Source organism: Peromyscus californicus, unplaced genomic scaffold, assembly GCF_007827085.1.
Source record: "Peromyscus californicus insignis strain IS unplaced genomic scaffold, ASM782708v3 Scaffold_18__1_contigs__length_77618521, whole genome shotgun sequence".
In the NCBI taxonomy this organism is placed as follows: domain Eukaryota; kingdom Metazoa; phylum Chordata; class Mammalia; order Rodentia; family Cricetidae; genus Peromyscus; species Peromyscus californicus.
The window spans coordinates 49,550,164-49,569,715 of record NW_026294480.1 but is presented as its reverse complement, the minus strand read 5'-3'; the positions used below and the strand labels follow the sequence as shown (position 1 = coordinate 49,569,715).

Genomic DNA, 19,552 nt, shown 5'->3' with positions numbered 1-19,552 from the left:
GACATACATGTTTTCAAATAAGATTTTACTCATTTATGTATTTAAAATATATATATATATATATATATATATATATATATATATATATATATATATATATTTTTAGGCAGTGTCTCACTTTGTAGCCCTGACTGGCCTGGAACTCATTATTAGACCAGACTGGCCGTGAACTCACAGAGAGCTGCCTGCCTCTGTCTTCTGAGTGCTGAGATCGAGTTATATATTTTCTTTAGCTTTTTTCACCTTTTAAAAATAACTGTTTTCTCCCACAGGCATTTGGATAATAGCACCGAGCCAGGACTTACACTGGGAGGCTATTTCTGCCCACAGTGTCGAGCAAAGTACTCTGAGCTTCCTGTGGAGTGTAAAATATGTGGTAAGAGCCCTGTTATTCTTTACGCAGGGAATTAGTATTAAGTAACTTCCTATCTGTATAGCTGCTGAAATAAACCTAATTATTGAGTCCTGCTTATTATGTGTTTAATTTGTACAAAGGAAATAGAAGTAATCCACTTCTAAAGAATAAACATAGTATTATAGAAGTTTCATGATTCTCTTTCTGATAAATGTATTATTTAAAACACTATAATAGATTAAATAGTAGACATACTTGGGATTTAATAAAATCATCATATATAAGTAGAATGAGGAATTAATATAATTCTAAGATCTTCTTTCATTTTTGAGTAAGTCAGTAGTTTTCCAAGAGAGGTGATGCATTTAGTGACAGAATGAAAAACACTCAAGATCCTAAAAATACTTGCATGCTGGATATGTAGCGTAATGGCAGGTTTTTTAGTGTGTGTGAGGCCCTAGATTTGATCCCCACCACTAGAAAAATAGAAATAAAACACTTGAAAGTATTTTTTCTAAGTGTATCATTTGACTTTTCAGCTATTGTCTTATGAGGTTGTGCTTATTAATGTTTCTGTCTATGCATTAGGTCTTACTTTGGTGTCTGCACCTCATTTGGCACGATCTTACCATCATTTATTTCCTTTGGATGCTTTTCAAGAAATTTCCCTAGAAGAATATAAAGGAGAAAGGTATATAGTTTTGATTAATTTATATGTTACAGTGGTAAATTAATGTTTGAAACAATTATCACCTAAGGTCATATTAATTTGTGTATAAGTACTTCTAATATAGAAAATGAAATGGAGAATATTTCTAGAAGTCTATTTATTTCCCTAAACTCACATATTTGTAGTTAAGAGTGATGGTGGGGAATGGGGGCTGGGGCTGGGGCTAGAACGATGGCTCAGTGGTTAGGAGTATGTCTTGCTTTTGGAGGTGATCCAGATTGGGTTCCCAGCACCTCACAACTGCCTGTACTTCCTGCTCTAGGAGATTCTGTGCCTTCTCTCCTACATGGGCATCTGTACTCATCTGCACAGACCCATACATAGACACACATGCATATCCATAATTAAAATGAAAAGAAAGCCGGGCGGTGGTGGCGCACGCCTTTAATCCCAGCACTCGGGAGGCAGAGGCAGGTGGATCTCTGTGAGTTCGAGGCCAGCCTGGACTAACAAGTGAGTTCCAGGAAAGGCGCAAAGCTACACAGAGAAACCCTGTCTCGAAAAACCAAAAAAAAAAAATAAATAAAAAAAAAAAAAATGAAAAGAAATCTTTTTTTTTTTTTTGATTTTTCGAGACAGGGTTTCTCTGTGTAGCTATGGCTTTCCTGGAACTCAGTAGACCAGGCTGGTCTTGAACTCAGAGATCTGCCTGCCCTGCTGAGGTTAAAGGTGTGTACCACCACCACCTGGCTTGATTATAGGAAATGAATATTTACTATTTTCAAGAGCATCAGCATTTGAACATTTGATCACCAAATAATTATGCATCCATTCACCACTTCTCACACTTAAAAGTAGTATAGAAGACATTTCGTATGCTGATGGAGAGATGGCTCAGTGGGTAAGGGTATTTATTTACCACGTAAGTATGAAGACTTGAGTTTGGATACCCAGCACCCACATAAAAAATGCTAGATGTGGCCTCACATTGTTGTAATCTCAGCATTGGAAGGCAGCAGCAGGAGGACCGTAGGAGTTCACTGGCCAGCTAGCCTAGCCATTCAGTGAGCTCCAGGTTCAATAAGAGATGCTGTTTCTGAACACAAGGCAGAGAGTGATTGAGGAGGACACCCCATACCAACCTCTGCCTCTGTGTGCACACACATACCATATAGGGAAAAGAAGTGATTCCAAACAGGCATGTCTAGACCACTCTTGTTTTTAAAAGTGCTTCATATTTCATGGATGTTTCGTTTATAATACATAGAACCAATTGCCTCCTATTGAATATTTACGATTGTTTCTTTGCTATTAACAAATAATGTTCATGTCTATATCTCTGAATATTTGTACAGAAATGTACGTAACAAATTCTCAGGTAGAATTGCTGAGTCAAAGTTATATGATTTTGGTAATGTTGTAAAATTGTCGTCTACCCCCGCCCCCGAAACAGGGTTTCTTGGTGTATCCCTGGCTGTCCTGGATCTCACTCTGTAGACCAGGCTGGCCTCGAACTCACAGAGATCCACTTGACTCTGCCTCCTGAGTGCTGGGATTAAAGGTGTGGGCCACCACCGCCTAACACTAAAAAAGTCTTTTTAAAAGAGGAAAATTTGGGGCTGCAGAGATGGCCCAGTTGGTCAGGTGTTTACTGTTGCTATGCAAACCTGAGATCTGGAGTTCAGATCCCTAGTACTCTATGCAGTGTGTGCCTATAACCTTAGCACTGGGGATGCGGAGGATTCCTGGGCTTGCTGGTCAACTGATCTAGCCAATCAATGAGCTCTATGTTCCGTAAGAGACATTATCTTAAAAATAAGTTTGAGTTGGGACAAAAAAAGAAAAAAATGGAGACGAATAGAAAAAGACAACAAGGTAATGAACTCTGGCCTCCACATGTACTGGCATGTGCACCATCACTTACCCATACCTCACACACACATGAAGAAAGAGGAAAAGGGGCCCGGAGAGATATCTCAGCAGTTAAGAGCGCTGGCTTTTCTTCCAGAGGACCCAAGTTCAATTCCCAGCACCCACATGGCAGTGCACAAGTCTGTAACTTCAGTTTCAGGGGATCTGATCCCCTCACACAGACACAGAAGCAAAACACCAATGCACATGAAATGAAAATAAATAAATTTAAGAAAAAGAGGAAAAACTATACTGTATTACTTGTCATAGCTGAAATATTTATAATGTGTAATGAAGTAAATAGTGAATGTTGTTTCCTATAAGTTGATGATTTAATTATATAGAAATACCAACAGTGATATTAGTTATATACGTATACACATTATTAGGTCAAGAGGGTTAAAAGAGAATTAAATTCTTCCATGGAGGTTCATAGCTAATACTTATAAAGACTTATAAAAGAGTTAAAACTGAACACTTATAAGTGTGTCAGTTAAATTTTTAAAAAAGATTTTGTTATTTTCACCTATGTGTATGTGTGTGTGGACATATGCATGTGAGTGCAGGTGCTGGTGGAGGCTAGAAGTATTGGAACCCCCTGGAGTTGGAGTTACAGGAGGTTGTGAGCTATCTGATGTTGGTTTTGAGAATAGCAGCAAGTGCTTTTAATAGCTGAGCCATCTTTTTTGCCCTCTGTGAAGAGACTTTGAAGACTTCTGGGGAGGTAGAAGTGAAGTGAGGAGAATAAAATAAAGATTGCTATGTTCTTGTTTGTTTGCTTTTTGTTTTTTCAAGACAGGATTTCTCTGTGTAGCCCTGGCTGTCCTGGAACTCACTGTGTAGACCAGGCTGGCCTCAAACTCACAGAGATCCACCTGCCTTTGTCTCCATGTACTTGGATTAAAGGTGTGAGCCACCACCACCCAGCTAAGATTGCTGTTTTGTAATAAATTCTGAGAACCTGTGGTCAGGGATGATGCTATGCATTGATTTTAGGGCCTTGTATATGCTGAGGTTGTATTCTACCACTGGCTTTAACCAGCCTATAAACCAGCCCCATTTCCAAGAACTCTTAACTCTTAAAACTAGTCCTAGAAAACAAAGCCACAGGTATCCATTAAAATATTTTTTGTAGGGATCAAATTCTCATAGAATTTTAGTTCAGAAAGCATGTGTTTATTTAATCTAAATGAAAATAAGAACTGTTTTGGGTTATGTGATAACCTGGGACATATTGTATAATTTTTCTTGTTCTGAGGAATTATAAACGGGTTTATTGGGTATACTGTGGGGGGCAACAGGCTGGACTATAACAAGTGTGCCATAGCCCATACTGTAAGAATAAAAGAACTATTGACTTCTTAAAATGCTCCCTAAGGGTTGTTGTGTATAAATACAGTTACTTATTAAAGGATCCTAGGTACTAATATTTTGCTAAATTATTTTAATGAGGAAAACAAAAAATGATTTTCAAACTTTTTTTTTCTTTAGATTTTGTTATGGATGTCAGGGGGAATTGAAAGACCAACATGTAAGTTCATTGGCTTTATCAACATTAAGTAATACATAAGAAATATTGAGACAATGACACTGTAATAAGTTGTAAGTAGATTATTGAAGACCAGGCTTATCTCAGGTTGTTCCCTATAAAGACAATAAGTAGAGTTAAAATGGGAACAAAGTCATTTAAATAGTTTTGTCATTCTCATTCTAATTTACTACACAGAGATTTTAATACTGTTGCTTCAGTTTTTCAAGGTAAGCTGCGTTAGTTTAGAAATATTAAAAATATTATAGTATTATAGTTTAGAATCTTGTAATTTATTTTGAAATTAGCACTATGGGTTCATAAACAAAACGTTGTGCTAGTAAGAAAATACTCTAAACTTTTTTTTGAAGACAGAACCAGGTGGTATGCACCTATAATCTCAGCTATTGGGTTGGTAAGGCAAAGGAAACACGTGACCTAGGAATTCAGGGTCAGCCTGGGCAGCGCTGTGAGCTCTCATCTTAAGACATAGCAGAGTTTAGAGCTGGCCATGGTAGCACCCCGAGTCCTGAGATCACAAGCTTGAGCCGCCATGCCCTGCTTTCTCTCACAAATAAGGAGTTTTATTAACGTATCTACAATAGCAGGTGCATGATGTCCCAGCTGTTTAGGAGGCTGAGGCAGGAGAATCTTAAGTTTAGAACCAGTCTGGACAACGTAGTCCCATTTCTCAAAAATAAATATATAATAATAAAATAAATAGAAAGAGAGATGTTTTCTTCTTTTCATTAAATATTTTATTGGTACCAGTGGGGTAGGTCAGTGGTGTAAAGCACCTACCCAGCATGCATGAAGCCCTGGGTTTGAATCCCTGCACTGAACAAAAAGCTTTTGCATTTTTCTCTGTCAGTAGCTTCATCCTCACCATAGCCGCTTTTAAAAAATCATTTGGCAGTATTAAAATGTATTATTGTTAGTGTGTATGAGAGAATAATGTATATGTAAGAGTGTGAGCATAAGAATGCCACAGTGCATGTGTGGAGGTCAGAGGATGACTTTTGGAAGCCATTTTTCTCCTTCAATTTTTATATGGGTTCTAGGGATCAAATTCAGGTTTGTCTCGAATATTATTAATGGACCAGCCTTAATAATATTCTTCCCAGGGGCCCAGAAGAGAAACTATGAACCGGGAAAAGAGTCTTAAGTACACCAAGCTCATTGTCTGTTTACTTTATTCCTCTATGACAAAATTCTATCTGTACAGCTTCATCTCCACCCTCACATTCAACTCCTCTCTGTGCCTATTTTTCCTGTCCTCATAGTTTCCATAAGCTATGCTTTTGACCTCATCTTCATCCTCTGTTCCTTTGTCCTCCATCTATCCTTCCTAGCTCCTTACTCCTGGCCCTGATAAACTCTACAAGAGATCTGCCTTACCATCTTCAAAATCTCTGCCTTTCTCTTTTCTTTCTGGCCATGCAGCTCTGCCTACCCTCTACAGAAAGTCTGCCTTGTTTTTCCTCTCCTCACCACAACTCTCTGCCCCCAGGAATTCTGCCTCACTCTTCACTCCACCTGGATATGCAAAAACCTCCTCTGTTCTGAGTCAGTTGCTCTGGAGTGCCACTAGGCCTGAAGGCAAGGGATAGTCTGAGCTTCATTTGCACAAGAAGCTAAGCCATGCATCTACATCCTGCTTGTCTGCTAGGCTCTGCAGGGGAAGTTAGTTACCTAGAGAGAGGATCAGCAGCTGAGAAGCTTACACTGTTTGCCAGTGTGGTCTAGTAGTATATGGGCCCACAAGAATTTCATAGCAGAAGACAACTGAAATATTAAAAACTGAATAACACTAAATATTCCATAATAAATGGCTTCCTCTAGAAAAATACCTTGAAATTTCTAGGTATAGCTTTAATATCTAGCTGAATATCTGTAATATATTTTTGTGGACCGCAAGAGGTTTGCATGGTATAGCGCTTTATGCTTTGAGCTTCATTCATCCATCCAGCCATTCCTAAATAACTAAGTACAACTTTCTCTGTCTGTATAATGCTATGTATGTATGTTTTCAGGGCTGACCATTAGTACTGGATAACCCATTGGGAGGATTATTTCTCCCGCTCTCAGTGTTCCATGGTTGCTTATAGTTCTTGGTGTTTGGTTGATGTCCCATGGGCTTTCCTACATCCATGTTAGCATATCTGCTGGTGTCCTTGTTCAGCTCATGTTTAGGCTGTCACATTAGTGAGACTTCATGGGTGTAGCTTCTCTAACATTCTTAGGAGACACAGTCTCACAACATACTCCCTGTTTCTCTGGCTCTTAGAATCTTTCTACCCTCTCTTTTGCTGTGATCCTCAAACCTTAGGTGCAGGAGTTGTATCGCATCAGTTGGGACTGGATTCCACAACTCTGCATTTTGACTGGTTGTGGTTTTCTGTAATGGTCTCTATCTGTTGCAAAGGGAAGTTTCCTTGATGAGGTACACTTATCTGTGGGTATAAGGACAAATATTTAGAACGTAGTTAGTATTTTGCTGGTTTAGTAAACTGGTGGTTGTAGGTTCTCCTCTAAGATCTATGACTTAACTAGCCCTGAGTAGTTGACTGGGTTTCCAGTACCAAGCATAATTTCCCTCTTGTTGAGTCGACCCAAAGTCCAATTAGAGAGCCATTGATTACCACTGAAGTATTTGTGCCACTGTTACACCCTCAGGGTTATCGTGCCACTCTGACTGTTGTTGTTGCAGTAGGACTGGATAGGACTGTTGGTTGCTTTCCTCCTTTGAAAGCAAGTATGGATCCTAACGGTACCATGAAAGCTGGTCCTCAGGTCAGTTTTCATGTTTCCAGAAGGTGCTCCATTTGTCAGTTTTAAAGAACACATCTTTTACATGTTTGAAATCTAGTGATTTTTGAATCTGCATGTTATTGCCCTAGAAATCTTAGACCAAGGAGCAAGCATCCACGTATGTAATGCTGATAAAATAATGAATTTTTTTCTTTTTTTTTTTGGTTTTTCAAAACAGGGTTTCTCTGTGTAGCTTTGCGCCTTTCCTGGAACTCACTTGGTAGTCCAGGCTGGCCTCCAACTCACAGAGATCCGCCTGGCTCTGCCTCCCGAGTGCTGGGATTAAAGGCGTGCGCCACCACCGCCCAGCCCTCTTGTGGGTTTGTTGTTGTTGTTGTTGTTGTTTTGCTTTGTTTTTTTGAGATAGGATTTTGTAGCCCAGGGTGGCCTGGACCTTGATACATGACCTTTGAGTTCGCAATCCTCCTGCCTCCACTTCCTAAGTGCTAGAATTATAGGCATGTACCTATCCTCCCTCCCAGTTGTTTGCCATATTCCTTAAAGGTTTAATAGAGAAATACAGCTTTTAAATGAGAGGTCATTCTCTAAGAATAGCTAAAACTGCAGTGAGTTTTTGTGCTCTCTGTTTATTTGAATTGTCAAATGCCTTCAAATCTAGTACTGGTTTTAAATTCATGTGTCTTCCCCAAGTAGTTATTTAAAAGCAAGAAATTATGAATGTCCTATAATAGAATGGACTTTAAGGACTCAAAACAGTCACTCCTTATTCCTAAGGTCCAACATAAGAGGAACATGTGTGTTAGGTTTGAGAAAATTGTGTTAGATTTAATACATTGGAAGTAATAAAGTATGTAGGTGGGTAGGGGAAATTTCCTGACTAGAGAGCAGGGCTTTAAATGTCTTCTGGCTGTGCTGTACTTAACTTTTGGAAACTAGTTTGGTTTATTCACTTTTCTCCTTTTCCTTGCAGGTCTATGTTTGCAGGGTGTGCCAGAATGCTTTCTGTGTGGACTGTGATGTTTTTGTTCATGACTCTCTCCACTGTTGTCCTGGCTGTATTCATAAGATCCCAACTCCTGCAGGTATTTGATTGCAATATATTGGACACACACTGAGTGTGTTAAGAAGGTTTGTAACTGTAAATAAAGTGATTTTTTGAATAAACCAACTCTCTAATTAAAACATGAAAACACTTTGAAAGAAGAATCTGACTTAAACTTTTTGCTATGAAAATATATTTTTATTTATATTCTATCAGAAATATAGATATAAATTCAATTAATTTGTTTTCTATTATTTTGAGTCATATTTTCAGTCTAACTCATTACTACATATAAATTACTTATAATGTTAAATTGATGTCATAGTCTCAATTTTTTTGTTTTTAGATTTTTATTTACATGCTTGTGTGAGTGTCTGCATGAGTTTATGTTTACCATAAGTGTATAGGTGCCTGCAGGGGTCAGAAGAGGGCATCAGATTTCCTGGAACTGGAGTTAAAAGGCAGTTGTAAACTGCCCAATCTGGGTGCTGGGAACTGCACCTAGGTCCTGTGCAAGAGCAGCAAGTGTTCTTAATCACTGAGCCATCTCTCTAGCTCCAAAGTATGCTCTTTACAGAAAACACACACACACACACACACACACACACACACACACACACAATCACAATCACACCAAATGTACCAAAGTAATTGATGTTTCTCTCAGGATTCATAATCATTGAGTCTAGACTCAGTGGTTCTTTCTTTAAATTTATTTTATTTTATGTTCATTGGTGTTTTGCCTACATGTATGTCTGTGTGAGGGTGTCAGAAGCCCTGGAAATGGGGTTACAGACAGTGTGAGCTGCCGTGTGGGTGCTGGGAATTTCTGTGCTTGATAAGGTTAAGATGAATATTGTAGTTATATTTTAAAAGAAATTTGCTTTTTCACAATAATTGAGAAAAAGATTAATCCTGTTTAAAGATTACAGAAATGGGAGTTGGGTGTGTTTCTCAGTGTAAGAACACATTTAATGTGTGTAAGGGCCTAACACTGCAGAGAGAGAGAGAGAGAGAGATTCAATGATGATTAAAACTCAGGTATTTACTTTCCTTCTTGTAACTTCACAATACATTCATTTTATATAGTTTCACTAAATGTGTACTTTTTTGTGGGGAGGAGCAAGTACTAGGGACCAGAGCTGTAGCACGAATCTTAAAGGGTCTTATTAATAAAAACAAACCAGGTATTGAGGTGAATGCTGAAAGATCAGAGAAACAGAACCAGCCACAGCTAACCTCACCTTGCCAATTCCTCAGCTGATCTCGTTTCCTCAAACTGGAAGCCTCTGTGTCCTCATCCAAATGGATCTCAGCTGATCTGCTGCTCAAAAGCCTAAAAGCTTAACCAGCTCTAGTTAAAGGCCTCCTTATATACCTTTCTTTTTTTTTTTTTTTTTTTTAATTTATTTATTATGTATACAGTGTTCTGTCTGCCTGTATCCTGCAGGTCAGAAGAGGGCACCAGATCTCAGTACAAATGGCTGTGAGCCACCATGTGGTTGCTGGGAATTGAACTCAGGACCTCTGGAAGAGCAATCGGTGCTCTTAACCTCTGAGTCATCTCTCCAGCCCCCATATATATATATACCTTTCTACTTCCTGCCATCACTTCCTGGGATAAAAGGCATGTGTCATCATGCCTGGCTGTTTCCAGTGTGGCTTTGAACTCACCGAGATCCAGACAGATCTCTGCCTCTGGAATGCTAGGATTCAAAGGGTGTGCCACCATTCTGGCCTCTGTGTCTATCTAGTGGCTGTTCTGTTCTCTGACCCCAAGTAAGTTTAGGGTGCACAATATATTGGGGAACACAATATCACCACACAGAGCCTTCTTCATGTCAAATGCATGTATTTTTCACTTCACTTTTCTCTAGTGCTTTTGTTTAAACACAGGGCCTCCTGCAAGCTAGATAAGCACTCTATCCCTGATTTCACCCTAACCCTTCCATATTCTTGTTATTCAGTTTGACAGTTTTGCTTTGTTTTGTTTCTCAAGACAGGGTTTCTCTGTAGCTTTGACTGTCCTGGAATTCACTCAGTAGACCAGGGTGGCCTCGAACTCAGAGATCCACCTGCCTCTGTCTCCTGAGTGCTGGGATTAAAGGCTTGTGCCACCACTGCCTGCCAGTCTGACAATTTTTATCTTTTAATTAAAGCACTTAATCCATTTACACTTAATATGTAAATTACATTAATATGTAGTACAACAAATGTACTTAGTACCCTTATATTTAAGTGTATGTATGTGTAACCACTAGTATATTTGGGGGTCAAAATATACCATCTTAGTGCAGTTGGTTTCAATCATTGCATCTTCTGAGTTTTTTTTTAAATTGTTTTCTAAAGTTGTCCTGGCCAGTTAGAAACTTGAGTGCTCTGCTTTTACTCTTTAGTGGAGTTTCTAAACTTGAGTTCCCTAGGAACCAAAGGCAAAGAAGAAAGTATTTTTCCTTCCCTGGGAGGTGCCAGTCTGGGAGTGGTGATGGGGAGGAAAAGGGCAAGTACTGGGAAGGCAGTGTGTGATGCAGTGTGTTAGCACCGTGGCCAGGCTTCACACAGCAATGCAGAGATGCCGGCGTCTCCTAGCAAGTGTGCAGTTATCAAGAGAGCCACAAAGAAACATCTCTGCAATCCAGTGAAGGGAGAGGAATATAGTAATGTATGTATGTATTTATTTACTGTGGGGGTGGGGGTGGGGAGAGTGCATGCTTACTTTCTCTTGCATGTTGGAGGTCAGAAAACAATTTAGAGTCGTGAGTTCTCAACTCCACCGTGTTCCAGGGATGGAACTCAGGTTATAAGGTTTGGCAGCAAGCACCTTTACCCACCGATCTTCCTACTTTCACCTCCCAGGAGCTGGGATTAGAGGTGTATACCACCATACCTAGTTTTTGTGGTGCTGGGGACGGAACCCAAGGGTGTATACTTGTGAGGCAGGCTCTACCTACTGAATCCCATGCCCGGTTCTCATTTAATGGGGTGGTATTGCATACAACTCTGAAAGGAGCATTGACAGCTGAGGACAGGGAGGCTTGGTGACTTCTGTTGGGACTTCAGCCAGCCCAGGTGGCTGGACAAAGGCATCACTGCTGCAGCAGAAGGTAGATAAGTCTGAAAAGAAAGGATTCAAAGGACTCTGAGATGGCATCAGGAGTGTGTGTTTGATCGTCATGAAGTACAGAAATCTAAAGTTAGTAATGTCCATTATTTTCCCTATAGACAGTAAAAGGACCAAAATAACCTTAATTCATCTAACTTCTTCCTCAAATGTAATTGTTACATATTTCCTTTTTTTCTGTTTCACAAACATTAACATTTGTTTTAATCAGTTATTGTTTATTAAGATTTAACAAAAATTTACCACTTTGTTGGCTCTTCATTTCTTCTTTCATTTGAGGTCCATTTAGGATCATTTTTCTTTTACTTGAATTACATTTTTTAGAATATAGTAACATTCACAGTGTAGTATGCAGTATATATGTTTTTGATTGAGAGTGAGTAAAAATAACATAAACAGAAGGAAATAGTGGGAGCTAGTAGAAATCATTAAGTCCAAATATAAGATCAACAAAATTTGTAAATCTCTAAGTAGATTGATCAATAAAAAAGAAAACCAAATTACTAACATCCAAATAAGATGAAGGCCGGTGAAATAGGTCAGAGGCTTAAGACATGTGACCTCAGTGCAGTCTCTGGGGCCCACATGGAGGAAGGAGGGAAGTGATTGCTACAAGTTGTCCTCTGGCCAACACACATGTGCTGTGGCATGTTCATACACATGAACTCGTCTCCTTTTTCTATTAGTTCTCTCTCAGGTTCTGTTATAAACCACAAAGGTGGTTTTTTTTGGGGGGGGTATTTTTATATTTTTCCCCATTTAAACAGTACCTGGGCCTCATACATGTTAGGCAAGAGCTCTACCATTGACCTACATCCTTAGCATCCCTGTCCCTTTATTTTGAAGAGACTCAGTATGGACAGGGTGTAATGGCACACTCCTTTAATCCTAAAACTGAGGAGTCAGAGACAGGTGGATCTCTGTGAGTTTAAGGCCAGGCTGGTCTGTATAGGAAGTCCCAGGGCAGCTAGAGCTACATATGAGATCCTGTTTCCAGAAAGGAAAAATAATATGGAATGAAAGTCCGTTTTTCTTTAAGGGTGTGGCCTTGGGTAGGCTGACCACACTCCCTTGGATGTCATCAACAGTATATGGGCATTACAAACTAGACTTGATGAATTTTTGAAAAAAAAAAGACACGAAGTTGAAGGTTAAGGTAAGTATGGATCTGAGAGGAGTGGGTGGTGAATATGACCAAATTGCATTGTGTGAAAATTTCAAAGAATTAATAAAAATATCTTTCAATAAACAAAACATCTTTTGAAACAAAGATCAGCAGGGCTTCAACTATTCATAGGGAAGAACAGTAAGCATTCTGTAAGATTGTGTAACACAACTTCCTCATGATTGTATGCCCATATTCAGGTCCATCTCTGTAGTGGTTAGAAAATTCATACCGGGAGGTAGCTTCCTGAATGTGGAGAAAGAAGAGGCACATCCAGCCCTGTACGGATATGAATATGTTAGTGGAGTCTCGGGGCCTTCAGGGAGTGTCAGTTAGGGGAAAAGACAGAGCCTATATGAAGAAAGAAAAGGCATGAGTCTGGAGAGTACTCTTAATAGTCCTGTTGAGTCCAGTTCTGCAGGGACAGAGGACTCATTATCTGTCTAACTCCCCTTGGGGGAGAGGTAGTACAAGATGGACTGTGGACTCTTCCTTCCCCTGTGTGACTTGCTGTTTGAGTCACACCTCCCAGCAGGACACTGGAAACAATACACTACTTCATTTGTCATTTATTAATTTACTTAACAAACTGTATACATCAAGAGTTGAAGGATTAGGGGTCTATATAATGACAAGAGGATGATACAGGTTCCAGCCTCAGGAATCTGAAACTTCCAGGGAGACCTGTAAAGGAGTTCATGTGAAAGTGCTAACAGTATGTCAAGTGTCATGGGAGTGGAAGGGAGGAGCTGTACTGGGTTTGAGATAGGTTGATGCAGTGCAAATTCTTGAAGGTTTTTGTCACATCTAAAGGAGGCCGCCTCTGAGAAACTGAGCAAGGTAGAAGGTAGGTATCATTTTTGCTTCATACTTGCTTGTGCTTTTTTGAATTTTATGCATAGGCATTTGCTCAAAAATTAGAACAAAGTTATTAAAATGAGGAAAACTATGATTTAGCTCTAGACTGTTCCTTTCTGCAAACCCCTGCCCATTCTGGGGATGTAGTTCCTCTTGCTATATATTTTAAAAATTGACTTCCCTCTCATTTATGAGTCAGGGTCTCCATGTAGTACCCAGATTGATCTCAAACTCCTGGATACAAGTTGTCCCCATGTCGTGGTCTCCTGAGTAGCTGGGATTATAGACATCTACCACTAAGCCTGACTTCAAAGCCCGGTAGCTTTTCTTCCTTTACGTACATTGTGTGTGTGTGTGTGTGTGTGTGTGTGTGTAGGCCAGAAGATAACCTTGGGTGTCATCCCCTAGTAATTCCTTTGAATTAGTACATCTTCTTTGAAAAAAGGTCTTTTATTGGCTTGGAAATCATTAATGAGGTTAGAATGGCAAAACAGCGATCCCAGGAGTCCTCCTGCTTCTGCCTTCCCAAAACCAGAGTTATGGGTGTGTGCATCACACCCAGCATTTTTATGTGGGTTCTTGGACTTGGAATGCACGTCCTTCATGCGTGTGTATACACACATACACACACACACACACACACACACACACACACACACACACACACATTAAAAACAGTGTTAAAGTTCGAGGCCAGCCTGGTCTACAAAGTGAGTTCCAGGACAGCCAAGGCTACACAGATGAAACCCTGTCTTGAAAAATTAAAAAAAAAAAAAAGTTAAGATGAAGACACGGACTAAGAATAAAATTGCATTGTAAATATCTGACAAAGGACTGCTCTAAAATATAGAAAAATTACTGTAATTTGGGCTGGAGAGATGGCTCAGAGGTTAAGAGCACTGACTATTCTTCCAGAGGTCTTGAGTTCAATTCCCAGCAACCACATGGTGGCTCACAGCCATCTGTAATGAGATCTGGCTCCCTCTTCTGGCCTGAAGGGATATATGCAGGCAGAACACTGTATACATAATAAAATAAAATAAAAATAAACTTAAAAAAAAAAAAAAAAAAAAGCCGGGCGGTGGTGGCGCACGCCTTTAATCCCAGCACTCGGGAGGCAGAGCCAGGCGGATCTCTGTGAGTTCGAGGCCAGCCTGGGCTACCAAGTGAGTTCCAGGAAAGGCGCAAAGCTACACAGAGAAACCCTGTCTCGAAAAACCAAAAAATAAATAAATAAATAAATAAATAAATAAAAATTACTGTAATTCAATAATAAAAAGGTAACCTAATTTGAGATGAGTAAGATGGGGCCGAGAGTCTTGAGGATGTGGCCCGTCACTGGTAATAGGGTGGCTGTGCGGGTGTGTTTGCAGCAGCAGCAATGGAGGCACATCCCCCCCCCCACCACCACTTCGCTGGTTTGAAGCCCCTACCCCTCCTCTGCTTCCCTTCAATGCACCGTGGTTGATCAGCTCGCTGAAAACAGATTGCTGAGTTCCAGGGTTTTCTCCCTATTGGGTGAAGGTGGAGATGACTATGGGAACAAGACAGTAAAGGAACTTGGCACTGCCATGTGGTCACTGACAAAACCCAACAGAAGCCAAACTTCAGGTTATTACCAATGAGCTGGATACTGATATTAACGGCACCATTGACATCCCAGAATTTCTCCTGTGATGGCTAAAAAAAAATAAAAGCTATAGCTCACAAAGAGGAAATCTACAAAGTATTCCAAGCCTTAGACAAGGGTGGGGGTCAGTACATCAGTGCAGCAAGACTAGTCGGGTCACGGCAAACTTAGGAGGAGAACTAGCAGATGGAAGTCGGAATGATTGGCGGAGCAGATGAGGAGGATGGACGAGTCAACTGTGAGGAATTCACAGATGATGACAGGAAAATGGAGACCTACTTTCAACTACACCTGCACCCGGAAGAATTAAATTGAATCTTTTACTTAAAATTAAAAAAAAAATAAAGGAAAAGCTCATATTTATATTAGCAGCATTGAATATCAAAAGTCTGTCTGCATTTACAAACTCTCTGTGTAATGGTGGGTAGTCCCTGCTCCCAAAGCTACACTAAGTTTTACAATATAAATATTTGGAATAGCTGGATGACGAGGAAACACTTAGTGGATGGACTCTTTATAAAGTTCTATTTTTGGGCTGCAGAGTTGGCACATGGTTTAAGAGCACTTACTATGTAAGCAAGAGGACTGAGTTCAGATCCCCAGTACCCACATTAATCCAGATGTTGTCCCAGCACTGTCGAGAATGGAGACAGAGGATCTCTGGGGTTTGTTGGCTGCTAGCTCAGCTTTATGTTCGATGAGATAACCTGTATTGAGAGAATAAGGCTGAGAGAGAGAGACAGACAGACAGACAGACGGGGGGCAGGATGCTCACCATCTTCCTGTAGCTTCCATATTTGTAAAATTATGAGTATCCCATGCACATGTGCACTTAGGACACACACACCAAAAAAAAGAGGTCTATTTGCTAACGATCAATACATTAATTGGACTGACCGGTTTTTGTGCATGTAGCTTAGTTGCCAAGTATTAAAGTGGAAAATTTCAGTGGAAAATGCAAATAACATTTGTATTAAGGTGGAAAAATGAAATGGAAAGACACATGCAAAGCCTGTTTAGATGGATTCCAGTTCAGTTTTTGTTAGTATAAACTGTCATAGCTGGCTTACTAAAAACAGACACATTTAAAATTGGTTACCTCAGGATGATATGCAGAAAATGGTGATGGATAAACTTTAGCTGATTTTATTAGGTTGATTATCTTTTAACTAGAGAATGTAAGATTAATGTTTATAGCTTAGAATGGAATTACAAACTGAATTTTTTTGAGTATTGATGGTTGTGCTGTTTTCCACAGTCACAATAAAGTTTATCTTCCGGCCGGAAATTTGGCTATAGCAGCTCTAGAGTTCACATAGGATAGGGCCTTTGGCTCTAGGTCCCAGCACTGACCACTGTTCGAAGGATTTGGCCTCAGAGGTTCTCACCGGTCACTACAGGACTGAGGTTTTGACCCCTCTTACCAACCGATTCAGAGTTCAGTGTGAAACTGGCATTTTGACTTGAGGCCCTAATAGACTTGTAGAATTAAGTATACTACTGGGGTTTTTACTCCCATCTGGTCACTCTGGTCATCAATGTGTGGTGGTCCTGTTGTCACCCTGCCAAGTCTAGGTCACCCACTCAGTAAACCCACACTGGAACCATTTTTCGGCTTCACCAGTCTCCATAGCTGAGATTCATGAAGACTCACAGAAAACAAGACAACCCGAAAGAAGACACGAAAGTTATATAAGAAAAAGCCAATCAACACATGCACAAAACACAAAAAGAAGAATAAAAAATGGCGCAACTCCCCATCACAATACAATGTCCAGGTATGTTGTCCACTGTAACCCCCCACTGGGTCTGTCCATTTAAAAGAAAAGATGAGTTGACTCACCTCTGACAATAAGATCCTGAAGAATGCATCTTTAAGTCCAAGATAATGTATACCTGTTTCTCTAGAAGAATCGGACTCATGAGGATCAGAGGTCCCAGGTTGCATCACAAGCAGGAGAGATGTATTCCAGGGTGACTGGCAGGATTCCTGATTCTTCAAGCCAGGCAATATGAACTGCAATTTCATCTTTTGTCTAGGGTCATCGGGACTTGTTTAATCTGGATGCAGGAAGCTGAACAATTGTAGGAGCTTCGTATTGGGCCAGTCCTGGGAGGTTGGTTTCTTCTGACAGAGGATGAGACATCAAAACTTTGCTAGGCATCCATAAGCTCTAACTGCATCTCATCATCAGAGGAGGTGGTGATGGCTTTCAGTTTATGTAAAAGAATCCGGTGACGTCTCACATAGAGCCTGGACACTGGATTAGCAGTTGCGTCAACCTCTCCTACGTGTCCAAATAGAAGGGTCCTTAACCAGACTAACCCCTGGGAGGTGACAGACCAGGTGACTTTCAAATTTGTTTCCTTTTGGGATGGAGGTGTCAGACCCCTCTGAAGAGTTAGGCAGCAATTGATCAAAGGGAATCCTGGGGACCTGGAATATCTCAGGTTGTGCACCCCCTAAGAGTCCCCTGATCATCACTCTTCTTTGCTCCAAGGGGTTGAGACCCGGTGTCTCCAGGTCTGGTCTCTGGATTTCGGTGGAACCTCCAGAAATGTTGTGGGGTTTCCACCAGAGAAGACTATTGGAACATGGGTTGAAGCCAGCAGAAAGACTTCATTAGCTGGACGGCAGCTACACGGGGTGTTCGGCATCCCAGTGTAGCAGTGAGCCTTTTTTAGTGCCTTTAAGCACTAAATCCATGTTCTGGGGTGACACACTTCAGGTAGCAAAAACAGTTAACCAGAAGCGGAACTACAGAAGCTAAAAACAAGGTTAGTCCATTTTGAGACTTTTCCAGAACTCTGTGGACTTTGATGGATTACACCTTTGTTTGGTTTTGGAAGGTGGTGCTGTCTACGTGCTGGGATGGGCTTTTGTTGCTACAACACTGAGTCATGTCTGCTCCTGTAAGTAACTGCTCACCCATCTTCCTGTAAGGAACCCCAATAAAACTCACTGCTTCACCAAGTTGAACTTTTTTTTTTTCTTCTTCTTTTGAGACAGGATTTCCCTATAGCTCTGGCTTGCCTGGAATGTGCTATGTAGACTAGGCTACCCTTGACCTCACAGAGATCTGCCTGCCCCTACCTCCCAAGTCCAGCCTCCCAAGTATACCACCACTTCTGGCCTCAAGTTGGACTTTGGTGGTACTCTTACTTTGGTCTGTGGTTGATTTCTTATTTGGGGTGAGTAGATGTTTGTTCATGTCTCCCCAAGCATAGTGTCACAAAAAGCTAGGACAGTCTTAAACTGTTCAAAATGAAATACCGCTTATGGGGTCCTGACTAACCATGTTAATGCAACACAGAGCCTTACCTGGTAGCTTCTCTGACTGTCCAATTTGAGTTTTAGTTCCTCTAATACTTTCTTGGTTTCTCATTAAAGGGCTTGCGTGGGATTCTATGCCAAAACAAAAGAATCAGATGGGAAGATAGCCATCCCTAGGATCTACCTAGCTGAAGGAGAGATCTGACCTCCACCACATGCTTCAACTATGTGGCATGTGTGCACCTCACCACAAGCACACACGAAAGAAAATATAATAAAACATCTTTTTGATAAAAGAAAGGAGCATAAGGATGAGGTGGGAAAGGAAGGTGTCCATATATATAGAAAGTTAGTGGAGACTACTGGTTCTTGATATTGTGGTATGATTGTAAAATAGCCCTTATAGGCAGCTCATGTATTTGAAGTTCTGTTGTCCAGCTCCCAGAGTTGTTGGAGGAGTTTGTGGAACCTTTAAGAGGCGGATCCTCGCTGGAGGAAGTGAGTCCTTCCAGGTTTATAGCCTGGCCCAACTTCTTACTTACTTTCTCTGCTTCTTTGCTGAGGATACAATAGGACCAGGAGCCTCCGCCCCTCTACCACATCTTCCTTGCCTCCTTGGAATTTATGCCTTCAAACTGTAAGCCAGAGTGACCTTTTCTCTCTAAGCTGTTTTTGTCAGGGTGTCTTATCCCAGCAAAAGGACTAATGCAGCTGGTGTTGGCAGACATGGAGTAACTAAGCAAAGCTGCCAAGCCCTGGCCAGTTCCTTGTGCAAAGGGGAGGAGCAGGAAGCTAGCCCTGGCCGGGCTTCAGAGGACTGATTCTCGGGGGGATATATACTAGTGATAAGGAGGTTTTTGTTTGTTTCTTTTTAATCTTATTAGGTATTGTTAAATGTGATCATTTCTGCATGATTGCCAGATGTGCCTTTCAATGAAAAGGTGTACTTTACCTTAAAGGTCTGCAGTTTGGCCAGGTACGGTGGCACATGTACATAATCCCAACACTCAGGAGACTGAGGCAGGAGGATGTCAACTTGGAGGCCAACTTGGGCTTATAAGAGGACTCTGTCCCCAAACCAAAATAAAAACACATGAAACAAATTAAAACCTTCAGTTTGCTGCAGTTTTTTGCAGAAATATGGATAGTGGAAAAATTCCAAACTAGATGAGACAGCTCAAGGTAGAATATGTAAAACATGTAATGAAGAGGGTCTGTTCAACTCT

General features: G+C 40.6%; 1 pseudogene; it reads left to right on the top strand.

Annotated features, from left to right (window-relative positions):
• The first annotated feature begins 971 nt into the window (after nucleotides 1-971).
• The window catches only part of LOC128113567 (baculoviral IAP repeat-containing protein 1a-like), a 114,891-nt pseudogene continuing 96,310 nt past the window's right edge, over nucleotides 972-19,552 (top strand).